Source organism: Podarcis bocagei (assembly GCF_964188305.1).
Source record: "Podarcis bocagei genome assembly, chromosome: 1".
Classification (NCBI taxonomy): domain Eukaryota; kingdom Metazoa; phylum Chordata; class Lepidosauria; order Squamata; family Lacertidae; genus Podarcis; species Podarcis bocagei.
In genome coordinates, this window is record NC_138125.1 from 114,948,489 (window position 1) to 114,962,249 (window position 13,761).

At 41.6% G+C, this 13,761-nt stretch overlaps 1 long non-coding RNA gene across 1 annotated transcript in view; it reads left to right on the forward strand.

Annotated features, from left to right (window-relative positions):
- Nucleotides 1-449: 449 nt before the first annotated feature.
- LOC308582265 overlaps nucleotides 450-13,761 on the forward strand; it is a 98,648-nt gene continuing 85,336 nt past the window's right edge. The window contains exon 1 of the long non-coding RNA XR_014005589.1: nucleotides 450-528. This is a non-coding gene — a long non-coding RNA (uncharacterized lncRNA). The remainder of the gene's footprint in view (nucleotides 529-13,761) is intronic.

The window sequence follows — 13,761 nt, forward strand, 5'->3', positions numbered from 1 at the left end:
AGAAAGAGCTGTCTAATTTTTTTCTTATTAGCATACCGCCACACGTTAATAATTTCTGGAGCACCCTTTACGTAAAAGACACCTGCTGCAAAGGGGAAAAAAAATAATGAAAATAACGACAGCACATCCCCTAATTATAAAACGAGAAGTCTTTCTCGTAGGAAGTAATTAATGCTGGTTAATTATCTGATGAGGCTTACTCAGATTTTAGGTGTTCTAAAAGAAAAGAGAAAAACAACAAATCACCTCTAAAGCTAACAAGATCACTGCCTTATTAAAAATGCATTCATTACTGAATTTTAATGGTAACATTTGTCATGTGAAAACTTCCCGTTCTGACTCGTCCTCAAAACTAGAGCTATTAATATGAATAATGCCTATTCAAATTACTTTTAAATATTTAAAACACTCTACTGTTTAAGCCCTTGCCATATTTTATTTCTTTGCAGGGCACAGGTATTGTAGCTGTAAAAGGTGAAAAATCAGTGGATGAAGTCAAGTATTAAGAGAGTTCTTGAAGTAACACAGGTAATTCAAAGTTCACAATTCCATTATAATACTAATGGGCATTAGATTAAAAAAGATCAGCTTGTTTCTGAGTTTGGATAAGAACTGATAAAGCTTTCTGCTACTGTGGAAAGGTAGCAGAAAGGTGGAATATATATGTTTTGCTGGTCCTGCATGGAGTATAGCTTTGCGAGATGCTGTGGGCGAAGGCGCTTAACTCAGTAGTAGAACATCTGCTTTGCATGCAGAATGTACCAGAAATGGGGTTAGGAAGGTGAAAAGTGAGCTTAGTAGTTGCATGAAGGGGAAGCTCTAGGGAGTTGACATTGGGGAATGGCAGGGGGGTTGATGAGTGGCACAGACAGGGACACAGCCCCTAGGAATATATATTTTCTCTCTTTTATTTTTTTATGATCACCCATGTTCATTAAGCTAACATCTACATTGTACACCTCTTCATTTTGAGTAGAGTGATGTTGTTCTAAATTATCCTTCTTGTGCCTCAGATCTATCAAAGAAAGTAGGTAATTCTTAATTTCTGATGTGTTTGTGCTACTAAGATGTCTAGAATTCCATTTAGAACCAGGGACTCAGCTCCATTAGTAAAGAAACAGTGACTTGAATGCGCTATAAACATGCAACACTAGAAGGCGCCATGGAGCAGGAAATTTTTAAGCACGGTTTTCCATAGGGATTTCTTTCTTTTGTTATAACAATCTAATTTCTGACTTATTTATAATGTGTTTCCCCCCTATGTCTAGAGCTACCCCAAGTGACCAACTTCACTGATGCTTATATGTTAATGTTTCAGTTCAGAATTCCACATCACTTTCACCATTATGTTCTTAAGGTTGCTTTCTGTTTTGTGGTCCAGGGAGTAACATCTGTGGCTGAGTTTTACCATGTGATATTTGTTCTTTTCTTTATCTGCAAAAGTGCTGATTGGAGCTCCGCTGTGTTGAATTAAGCTAATGCATAGATAACTGTCCTAAGAAAGCCTGTAGATATGAGAAACTTGAACTTTATCTGCTAAATCTCTGGTTCCTCACTGGGAAAGTAGAAAATGCCATTTTAGATGAGACTAGTGATTCAAATATAGTTACGCTGAAATTAGTAGCAGATGCTTCAGTAACCAGGCGTAAAAAATGACATAAGGGACAGATTTTTGGAACTAACTTTCTGTGGGGGATTCCTCCTCCAATCCTATTCCCTCCCAAACAGATTTGATTGATTCCACCCCCCTTGAAATCTTTTGTGGGTTTTAGTATCATTTACAGTAAGTCCAAAAAAATAGTAGCATGGATTTGTGGAGGGGCAGGCGTAGAATACAGGTGGACTGGCATGAGGGCAGGTGATAGGAGACCATTCAAGAACAGCAGAAGATTCTCCAGGTGTTAAGAGCACTGTTTGCCTGAATGACTACAGTGAATTGTTATGAGGTTTGGGGATGAGGGAGAAAGCAAGCAGGAATGGCGTGGCTCTTTATTAGAAACCAGTAGTTGTGCAATAGGATAGAATCCCTGAGGGGTCTCTTCTGATGAAAAAGAGAGTCCAGGCAGCTGGAGGAGGATGAATGCCTTCTCTCTAAATCAGGGAGGGGAAAACTGTGGCCTCTGGCTGCTGTTGGACTTCCATCAGTCCCAGCCAACATGGTTAATCATAGAGATGGTGGAAATTATGGTTCAGAAGTACCCCTGCTCCTGCCATTGCTGCCTGGTTCATGGGCCAAGTTAATGATGTTGCACTATGAAGACAGATCCTGTTTACAGTTTAAGCACTGCTTCCCTGCATTTCTGTTTCAGCATGGGGGAAGCAACCTTTGTTGATTCCCATCTGTGGATATGCACGTACATACTGAAATACGAAGGGCCCAGATTTTTATTTTTTTTTGAGATTGTATTGGAAAACAAAGACAGGAGAAAGTTGTTAGGTATGTGCGCTGCAAACCACTTGGAATTTCATAGGTCAAAGCCAATGTCTGGAAATTGTGGCCAGAAGGCTACTGGAATCCATTTGAAGTGCAGACCCTGAAGTCAAGGAGAAATGTGCTCCAGAAATCATTCCTATTAAGAGATGGGCGGCCAATTCCCCCCACTCCTCAAATCATTTTCAACTTCCAGCAAGTTATCAAGGGCAGCCTGAAGCATGGCTTATTAACACTAGTCCAGCCTCGAGGCTTCAAAGGAGATGGTATGTAAGTTGCCACAACAAAATCTCAAAGGAAAGAGGCAGAGTCTTTTCATTATACACATGGCAGTGTAAAGTGCTTCTGGCCTCTGCTGATGCCTAAAGCTCCACTAGATTTAGAAGAACCTAAAAGCTCTGATCTTGCACACGGGTACATGAGAGAAAAAGTTCAGTTGAACTCAGCTGCAGTTTACTCCTGAGTAACCACATACAGTATGGCATAAAAGCATATATATCGTATTGGCAGCAACCACGCAAACAAAACCCTCTTTTGTTTGGATTGACGCTGTGCTCTGGAACGTTAGGGTTCACCACTGTTGTTAACAAACCACCTATGAAATTCTGTTTACACTTTTACTGCTTGGGAACGGACAAACAGATTGCGATTGATCAAGACCTTTTCTAGAAGAGTGGCTTGAAATTGCCTCCATGAACAAATGCAAAAGGGTCACAAACCCACCTAGTCTGCTGAACTTAATCAAGCATATTTGTCTTCCAATGCCTGGTGTGTGTGTGATTGGGGGCTACTGTCAATGCACATATGTCACTATGCAGACACCACTACGATGGCCTGAAGGTGGCTCAGTCGGTTAGAGCATTGTTCTGATAATGGCAAGTTTGTGGGTTTAATCCAGCTGCATTTTCCTGCATTGCAGGGGGTTAGACTAGACAATTCTCTGGGTCCCTTCCAGAGTTCCACAGTCCTATGTTTCATTCTATGATTCTATAATGCCAGAAGCTGCTATGATTCCTTGTATTCTATAAGCAAAAAAAGAAGAAAAGGAAAAGGAAAAAAAAGAAGAAAAGGAAAAGAAAAAAAGAAAGAAAGAAAAAAGGATATGATTGAGGTGCTAACTTTGCACAGTTAGTTAAGGAGCTTGGAGTATTTCTGGCACATTGTTAATTTCCAGTCCAAAGTCTAGCTTTCCCGTATTCTTAGAATTTTCGCACTATGCCAAAATAACTAATAATTAGCACACTAAACCCATTACAAACCTCTTAACACCAGGCAGAGAATACTTACGAATTCTCTGCAACAAAATACAAAACCTACTCATTAGCAATTATATTGAACGGTTTGCTTCCAAGATGCCACAATGCAGGCATAATTAGCCAATTAGGGAACAAAATAAATAATTATCAAATATAAAAGTGAAAGGGAGAGTGTGGGCAATTTCCCTCTGGGAACATAAATACATTTCCAAGAGTCCAGGCAACATTGGCAGCCCCTTTCATTGTGTGAAGCATCATGCTGATTTTTTATTTTTTAAAAAAATAATAATACAGATAATTCTGCAGAATTTTCTCTGCAGCTATGGGGCAGGAATATTTGTGCATGCATATAGCCAAATGCACCAAGATTGGGCATGTATAATTTATTGGACTGGATCCAGACGAAACATGAACACTGATTTCCATGGATCTACTCTTAAACACGACTAAATCTGGATCCAATCTATTACTGTTGCTATTCCTTCTTAAACACGTTTCCAATCACATGGCACTGAAGTTAACATACAATCCCTTTTTTAAAAAAATCCAACAGATAAGCCAATGTTTGTATTTTACTCTCCACCCTGGAGACTAGAACTGCGTTCCCATGACAGTTTATTCCTTTTCCCTGATGTTTCCCTGACTGTAAATTTCCACATTATGTTTGAGCTTTCACATGACATAGTGTAAAAAAAAAAAAACTTCTGAAAAACTAATTGAATATAGCTCATGTTTAGTGCTTATTGCCCTGTTATTTGATTCCAGAAAAATAATAATCTATGAATGTACTTCTTTCCAAATGCCCAGACCTTTATTCTGCCTCCTCCCACCCAGGTGTTGATCTTGGAAAAGTCACCCTGTTTTGACAGATGTCATAAACTGAACCTTAACCCAGGATTGACCCTGCCAAGCAATCAGCCAGCAGATGGGTTAGATGATTCAGGATACACACCCAGTGCCTACGCCAAAGCCTACTGACATCTGTAATCAACCAAGTTGTGGGTTTGTTAATCCCAAGATGGTTGCCCTGAGTTTCTCACATCTCTCGTGCTTGAGCCCCCACTGCTGGTGGGCTCACTGGGCTTGGGACTGCAAATCACAACTGGAAAGAGGGGTAGTTCTATGAAAGAGCACCCACCTTGCATTCTATTTTTTTTATTTAAATGATATTTATTAAAGTTTCAAAAAAGGTTACAAAAAAAGAAAAAGAGAAAAAGAAAAGAAAAATACAAAATACAGAAAAATAAAAACACTTAAAAACAAATCAATCTTTCCATGTCTTGTCTTTCATTTACTTGTTTCCCTGACCTCCTCACACCTCCCTTTTTTGTATTCCAGTTCAATTAGTTAATTCAGCAAATCCTTTCCCTCTTTGTTTTTATCCTAATCCTTTAACTTAATATATTGTAATTTTGGATTCTCACCTGTTAACAAACCATTTTTACATACTCCTTTGTAACATTGCTGTTAAAACCACTTAACTACATTCTTACATCATTCTAACATTCATTAATTTTGCAGTATTTCTGTAAATAGTCTTTAAATTTCTTCCAATCTTCTTCCACCAACTCTTCTCCCTGGTCTTGGATTCTGCCAGTCATTTCTGCCAGTTCCATGTAGTCCACCACCTTCATCTGCCATTCTTCCAGGGTGGGTAGATCTTGTGTCTTCCAGTACTTTGCAATAAGTATTCTTGCTGCTGTTGTAGCATACATAAAGAAAGTTCTATCCTTCTTTGGCACCAATTGGCCAACCATGCCCAGGAGAAAGGCCTCTGGTTTCTTCAGAACCACCTTGCATTCTAAGGCACCCAAGGTTTATACTCCTGGCATGCCCAGGTAGGCATGGGAAAGGCTCTGTCTGAAGCCCTGAAATAATAATAATATAATAATAATTTATTATTTATACTCCGCCCATCTGGCTGAGTTTCCCCAGCAGCTCCCAATTGAGTGTTAAAAACGATACAGCATTAAATCTTAAAAACTTCCCTAAACAGGGCTGCCTTCAGAAAAATAGGATAGCTGCTTATTTCCTTATTTCCTTGACATCTGATGGGAGGGCGTTCCACAGGGCGGGTGCCACTACTGAGAAGGCCCTCTGCCTGGTTCCCTGTAACCTCACTTCTCGCAGTGAGGGAACCGCCAGAAGGCCCTTGGAGCTGGACCTCAGTGTCTGGGCAGAATGATGGAGGTGGAGACGCTCCTTCAGTGTAGACAATGAAAGTGTAGACAATACAGAGCCTTATGCACCAATGGTTCTGCTCAGCCCAAGGAAGCTTCCTATGTTGCATTCTTAGAGAGAGGCAAGGTGACCAAAAAAAGAAGCTTTACTTTGTACCCTCCCAACATTTCTCCAGTGAAAATAGGAATGTCCTATTCAATAATAACAATAACGATAACAGTAATTTTATTTATACCCCACCCATTTGACTGAATTGCCCCAGCCACTCTGGGTAGCTTCCAACATATATAAAAACATAAGAAAACATGAAGCATTTTAAAACTTCCCTGTACAGGGCTGTCTTCAGATGTTTTCTAAGGGTTGCATAGTTACTTATTTCCTTGGCTCGGGAGTCGTATAACTCCATACCTGCCAACATTTCCTCAATGAAAATAGGGATGTCCTGAGGAAAAGTCCTGAGATCAAATCAGGAACTGGGATGGCTTTTGTAAACCCATGACTGTCCCTGGAAAATAGGGACACTTGGAGGGTCTGTTGCTTGGATATGCACCATCAAAACCCATTTAGAGGGTTAGGATGGTTGAAATGGAAGCCAGCCCTACAGTGTCTTTTTCTTATTTCTTTTTAGTACTAGGCAGACTTAGCAGATGATATTTTGATTTAACTGTGGGTGTAAGAGATTTTCCCCAGGCGCTCTCTCTCTCTCTCTCTCTCTCTCTCTCTCTCTCTCTCTCTCTCTCTCTCTCGTGGTTATAGCTCCCCCCTTTTTTTGTTGGAAAACACGCTGCTTTGGGGAACAGGCAGGAAAGCTCTTAAAATGCATGAGGATTATTTCTATGACACATTCTATACAATAGACAGCCTCAAAATATGGTAATGCTCCTAACTTCCAATGTTTTTACAAAAGCCTCACTGTTGTCAAGCGGAAAAACGACAGTTTTTAAAAGAACAAGAAAGCGGATTATGTACAGACTGCCAGCATTCATCTGTGATTTGTGTGAAGGATTTATAATGGCAATCCTCGGATTGCTCACTCTGGAGAAATGAGGCTGCACATGGGACAGGGGGGTTGAGGGCCGCCGTCTCTCTAATCTAAGTTACAACCGGATTTTTAAAAATGAAGATGGCCTTTGGGTCTTGATCAATCCTGTGGAATAGGATAGTGCTTTTTTGTGTTTTTTTTAAAGAGCATTCAAGTTTTAGTTCTGGTGAGAGAACTGGACTAAAATTAACAGGCATCCAACTGGATAATAGAAATTAGTTTTCTTCTCTGGCTCTGCACTCTTTTAGTAAAATGATTAGAAATGGCAGAGAAATTCAATTCAGTTCACATTTAAAGACACATCTAACCAGTCTGTACTTTCTGAAACAATATGCAAAGGGGAACACAGCCATCCTTCAAAATCCACACTTCTCTGTATCTTTAATTAAAGCTATCCAGCCAAGGAACATGTACAGAATGCATCTACTAGGCTAAAGCGTGCATAAAAATGCATATATTTGGAAATTTGCTTTGTAAAAATGTGTGTATCAGGAAAAATCCGCAGTAAAATGTGGATGAATCTTGATAGAGACTTTTTTTAAAAAATGCAAACTGATGTGGAAATGTGGAGAACTGAATTTATGATTTGAAAAATGAGATTCTTTGCAGTGTGGGGATCTCAAGTGCTTTTTTTAGATCTGACCTTGGTAGATCTCTGGGCATTCTCCAAGCCGTTGACAAATATCATTATGTCAACAGTTTGCTTTTGCTTACCTTTGCACTGCTAAATAGGTCAGGGATACTTGTGCATTTGCTAAATGTATTGCTGTGGAGGTGATGACTTGGCAGGGAGCATCTCTGATGAGGCAATATAGTTGTGCTCCTGAAATAGTTTAAAGGGCCAATACTAGAAAACTATAGACATATCTAAAATTGCAATTATAAGCATACTGTACTTACCACTAAGCAAAAAACCCTCGATGAAATTGATTCTTGAAATGATGTGTTCAGGACCGTGTGGTAAGAAAGCAATATTGCTTTAATCGGTTAACATTCACCTCCAGTAGACATGCCTGTTCAGATGTTGCCGTCCTTGAGAATGTGACCACCAAATGAAATCTGGACATGTACAAGAGGTTTTAACAGCGTAGTGAAAGCGGCAAATTAGTCATCCCTTGGATATTTTATGATTTTTCTGCAGCCTTTGACCTCTGCTTGAATGAAATAATTTAAATGGAAATGGACCTCTTAGCACAATATAGCAGCCAGCTCTAAATGAAAGGGGGAAGAAACCTTACATTTTTGGTGTTTTCTTTATCTTGCAGTGACATTCGGGGATTGAACAAAAATGGCCAATTCAACTAATCCCTAAGGAAACCTTACGAAAAAGACAATGTTGTGCAAGGCTGCAGAAATATTGGCTTGCATCTAACCAAAGGCGTGTGATAGTGGGCTTGTTTACTGAAAACTAACACAGGATTGTTAACTTTATTTTTGTATCTGTGTCTTCAACAGTATATTTTTAAAAAAATATTTAGCAGGGTATAATGTTTATTTACCTGCTAATTTTCCCAATCAAGCAACTTTTAAAGGGAAAGGAGTAGATTGAGCTCCAATCCCACCCCCAAGTCAGCTGGCAATTTGACCCCAACAGAATATTTAGGGTGGAATTCAACAAATGTACCCATACAGAATATTTAGAGAGGAATCGTTCCATCAGCACAAGCATTTTTGCTTGGCAGGCAGAACAGATGTTGTCCCCTCCAGTGCCCCCCCATTCTGGGGGTTCTCCTATCCCAAACAGATTTGGGAAGGGCACAGCATGTGCATGCATGGGGGAAGAGGAGGGGTGAAAGCCCCACTACACTAGTGGGGACTCATTGCACTGGCTCCTGCTATTGAAATGATTTAGCTACATGTGACAAAGAGGCAATAAGGTATTGACTGACAATTGCAAGGTTCCCACATGAACAGCTGGAACATCAGTATGTGTGCATGCATGAAGGGGTTCTCTACAAGTACCAGTTAAGCCACGTAAGTTTGGGTGGGACTTGCCACTGTGATGTCACCTCTCATGCCCATATATGCACGTTCACTGAATACATTCTGATTGATTAGAGCTAACTCATCATCAGAGGAATCCTATGCAAATTTAGATTGCTATTCAATGGAATAGGATTGCAAAGGGTGCAAGGCCATTTGACCCCTGAAAAATTGCACACTTACAAAATCTCTTGCAAAAGAGGAGCCCCCCACGCCTTTGTCAGGATCACAAAAGCCTAGAATATAGGACACATAGACCGCAGAGTTGTAAAACACCTCCTTTAGTGAACAGTCACATACAGGCTTGGGATGAAGTTATGTGCAAATGTACACTTCCCCTACCAACTGCTTCTGAAGGCTCATTTCACACTTAGAAAGCCAGGGCTCTGAAACAATCCCCAGTTTACCTGCCATGAAAATTAAAGCAGCTTTACAGTGAGCAGCAGCTATTGAATCTGTGCTGCAAGCAAAACACAGAAGGTCACAATTCTGTTTTGCAGACAGTTCTAAATTGGCATTCAGGAGACCCGTCTTCCTCACATCCACGGTGACATTTAACCCTGTGCAAACAAGGTCTGGAGTCTGACTGAGAATTGCATAGAAGGTGACAGAAAAACGTTTTGACCACAGGTACTGTCTCTCCCCGCCCCCACCCAATATGGAACTGAGTGAAATAATTCTCCCTTAGCTTTCATTACAAATGTATGTGTTTTGAAAAAGATTGCATTGCTGGTCCTGAGAATTGATGCCTATACCTATATATGTTCCTCTCAAGGGCTGCTTTCAAATCAGTGAACTGCTGGAGGCAGCTTCTCAGGGGAAGGTACCTTCAGGCCTTAGACTGACCTCGTCCAATCAATGTGCCAAATGGAACTTCCAGACCTTCCAAGCTGTCCTGGTTTCTGATTTGATAACGGAATGTCTCAGTTTTCCTTAGGATGCCCCTAATTTCATCGGAGAAATGTTGGAGGGCATGGAGTTATCCGACCCCTGAGCCATCTGCAGGCAGCCCTGTAGAGAGAAGTTTTTAAATGTTTAATGTTTTAGTATGTTTTTATGTATGTTTGAAGCTTCCCTGAGTGGCTGGGGCAATAAATAGTAAAATGATGTTGATGATGGAAATAGGACATTCCTGTTTTCATCAGAGAAATGTTTAAGGGTATGATCTTCCTGAGCGGCGAGGAGTATTAACTATTTTCTATTTCCATTTAACCTTGCTTGAACAACAAGGTCGTCCTGAGCTCTGGTCTGTTCCTGTATCCTTGGCTATTCTTCACTCATACCTCCTGGTTTGTCCCTTGGTCCTGAATACTGCCTTGGCCTGTGACTCTGTCAGCTCAGAATGCTGACAGAAGAAGCAACTTGGTGGCGGTCATTGCTGCTTATTGGGAAGAGGCAGCAGGGAGGCTGGCTGGTGCAAATGTACTAACAGGACTGCTGGGTTGGCTTTGCCTGTGCGCTGGATGCTTGGAGCAAATCTATATATGAAAAAAGGCTCACAGTGCACCTTTCCTGGAAGTTTACAGTTTCAGAATACAGTTTTGAAATGGTGAGATAAGTAACACACTTAGTTACAGGCTGCACACCAAAATGAATCACCATTGATCTATTACAATATTTGCTTGGTGGGAGAAAAAGCATGGAATCCTGAGAATAGTTAGATCTACCTGATTTCCTATTTGTCAGAATGCAGCTTTCTGGAGCAAAAGTTTACTAACTCCCCCCCCCACTCCACCTTTCTCTTAAAATGTGCTTTACCTGATCAGTTGACCTATCTTGAAACTTTAAAAAAAAAGAATCTGGATAACTTGAAAGTAAGTAGAAAGAGAGATGTCATGCTGAATGTAACTTAAATTGATCGCATTGACCTTTATTTGAGTTCTCTGCTCCAGCCAGGGGAAGCACTGTAAGAGTTTAACAATACAACAAAACCAGCAGGTTGTGTTTTGTGGTTTTTTTTAAAATTAATTTTTATTTTATATATATGTGCCGCTTTCCCAGCAACTAGGTTGAGCTCCAAGCAACGCATCAAAAACTTAACAAGTAATAGCATTCAATATATAACAGTATCCACCGGTAGTGATGTTCATACAAGGATGGTGTCCCAACATCCTCCTCTTCCATCAGCTTAGGTAAACACCAACATTACTTGCATTTTGGCACTTATCCAGAAAAGACTGGGAAAATCTTTTTAATATCTGATACTAATGGTTTGCTCGTGATTTTAACCTTGCTCAGGGCTATTAGCTCTGTTTCACTTGCATTGCATTTCCATTGTTTGAAATCTATATTTTAAATGCTGTTTTATACCACCTCAACATCCAATGTGAAACGTTTTAATAAATACAAATAACTAATAAATAAAACCCTAGGTTTTGTTACTCTTTTGCTCCCTGCTACCCCAACCCAAAAATTCAAAAATACTGTATCTGCTTAAAGAAGTAAAAGCTTTTGCAGAACAGAGTCCTGTTTCCCCCTTTGACCCTCTCTCTAGCTTGCTGCATTTTACAGACTCCCACTTTTCCTCTCTAGCTCACATCACAGCAAAACTCTTAAACTCAGCTTCAAAGGCTTTTGTCTTTCTATCTAATTCTGAGTTGAGGGAGGGGCTCCTCCCATTTGCCCTCTGCCACAGAGCCACTCTCTTTGTGCCCCTAACAACCCATCTTTAGTGGGTCATTACCAGGGCAGCCTGGCTATTTCAGCAATTGAATTCCTGGATTCAGGAATTAGAAGTGGGGAAGAGGTATGGTAATAATTCAGCCTAAGCCCTTCCCTGGGCAATTTCCTGGACACAAGACCCCAGCCTGGTTTGTGTTTTGACATGCTAAATCCAGTGCCTGGCACCCAGGAATTAGAAGGGAGGTCCAGGCACCCCCACAAACTCATAGCAGTACGTTTTTGCTCTAAGCATTTAAATTATGACAAATAAATAGACAGAATCAATTATACTCACAGCTTCACCTTTTTTTTGTCCGCCAAGAAAAAAAGACGGCAATAGATCAATGATGAGTACGTTTGGCAGCTGACATTTAACTAAGCAGATGGCTCATCTGATAATTTGTTAGACCTTCTTTGACTTGGGCCTTCGTGTGAGACCTTGAGAGACCTCCACAGGCAAGGATCAATCCTTCTCATATAATTACTGTTTCCCACTCCAAGTCCTTGGCATGTTTAGATTTAAATGTATTGTTATAGTTGCAGGCATCCAATTTAGGCTCACTGGCCTAAACTTGTAAATAACAGGAGAGCCATGTTATACGTGGCAATGCGAAGTAGTACATGCAAATGTAGCATTTGCAGTTTTCTCTTAATGATGCCAGTCTGTTGATTGGAGCAGTTAAACTGAAGATGAGTGGACAGGAGAACACTCATCAGACTCCTGAAGGAATGTCACATAAGGCTTGTCCTTACGTTATACTTAACACAGTTCACAAGCTGTCTCTACACATGTACAAGTGTTTTTGTGAAAGAGTGGGCAATTTTTGATTTCTGCAGCTTAGCTACTGTGTACACAGGCTGTCCGCTCATTGAACATTACACATGAACAGCTGTACAAGGGTGTATACAGGTACAGACTGTACATTTGTTGAATATCATGTATGAACATGCATGTAGAAAAGGGCAAAGATGTTTTCCCTGCTGACCCAGGGGCCATGTCTGGATCTAATCTAAGTTATAGGAAGGTAGATTTCAGCTGAACGTTAGGAACAACATACTGGTGAGAGCAGTTCTACAATTCAACCAGGTCCCAGAGGTTAGAGATGGACAGAGGAGCCTATTTCTTTGCATATGTTTATTTATATGACCTTTCCATCAGTCTGTGTCATGAACTGGCAGGAGGAAGAGGATCCCTGGGACACACCGGGGCAAACTGGGGATGGGGAAGGAAGTACTCACAGGGTGATGGAGGATAACAAGGGTATGGGGGTCAATGCACAGGAAACAGAGCAGCAGGCCCCATCACCAGAAGGGCCCCAGTCTCCACAAGCACAGTGGACTCTGAGGCATAGGGTGTCAGAACTCCACTCGGCCAAGCCGATAAGGCCTCATCTTCCTCCGAGCCTTTGAAATCGCCTCCGACGTGTTTAATCACCTAAGCCTTTGATAAGGCCTCAAGCACATTCTACCCAGCAGGGTTCCCAGTACAGGGAAGAGACGAGAGGTTTGGCTACATTGTAAAGAGTTTTATTTCTAAGCTACGCAGAACAGAAAAGACATCCTCTCTCTATGAAAGCAGAGAGCAACAGAAACAAAGAAACAAAGGAACAAAGGAAACAGGAAACCACTAACCTCACATCCCGTCTCCCTTCCCGTGAGACTTCCTAGAGTCTGGACTGTCTCTGGAATGTAAACAGAGTCCTGTGACTCCCAGCAGCTGCACAGTGAGAAACAGAAACTAACATAGGGAGCAGTGGGAGGGGTGCTCTAGGAGGCTGAGGCAGGCAAGGGCCCACAGCCCAGCTCCCTAGCTGGCCAGGTGGCAGTGGCGTAGCGTGGGGGGTGCCAGGGGTGCCGGCCGCACCGGGCGCAACATTTTGGGGGGCGCGTTTGGCCGGCCCCCCCTCGAGGAAGCGGGAACCTCTCCAAGGCGCAGCGCGCCGTCGGTGGAGGAAAAGAGCCGCGCAGCAGCAGCAGCAGCAGCAGCAGCAGCAAAGCCGGGAGGAGGAGGAGGTGGAGCGAGCCTGCTAATTGCTTGCTGGGAATTACCGTAATTTTCGCTCCAAAACACACACTTTTTTGCTCCTAGAAAGGAAGGGAAAATGCCTGTGCGTGTTACAGAGCGAATGCACTCATGCTTGCTTTACAGCCAGGAGGAGGGGGTGGAGCTGAGGAGGAGAGAGGGAAGGAGAGCCATGCCAGCAAAG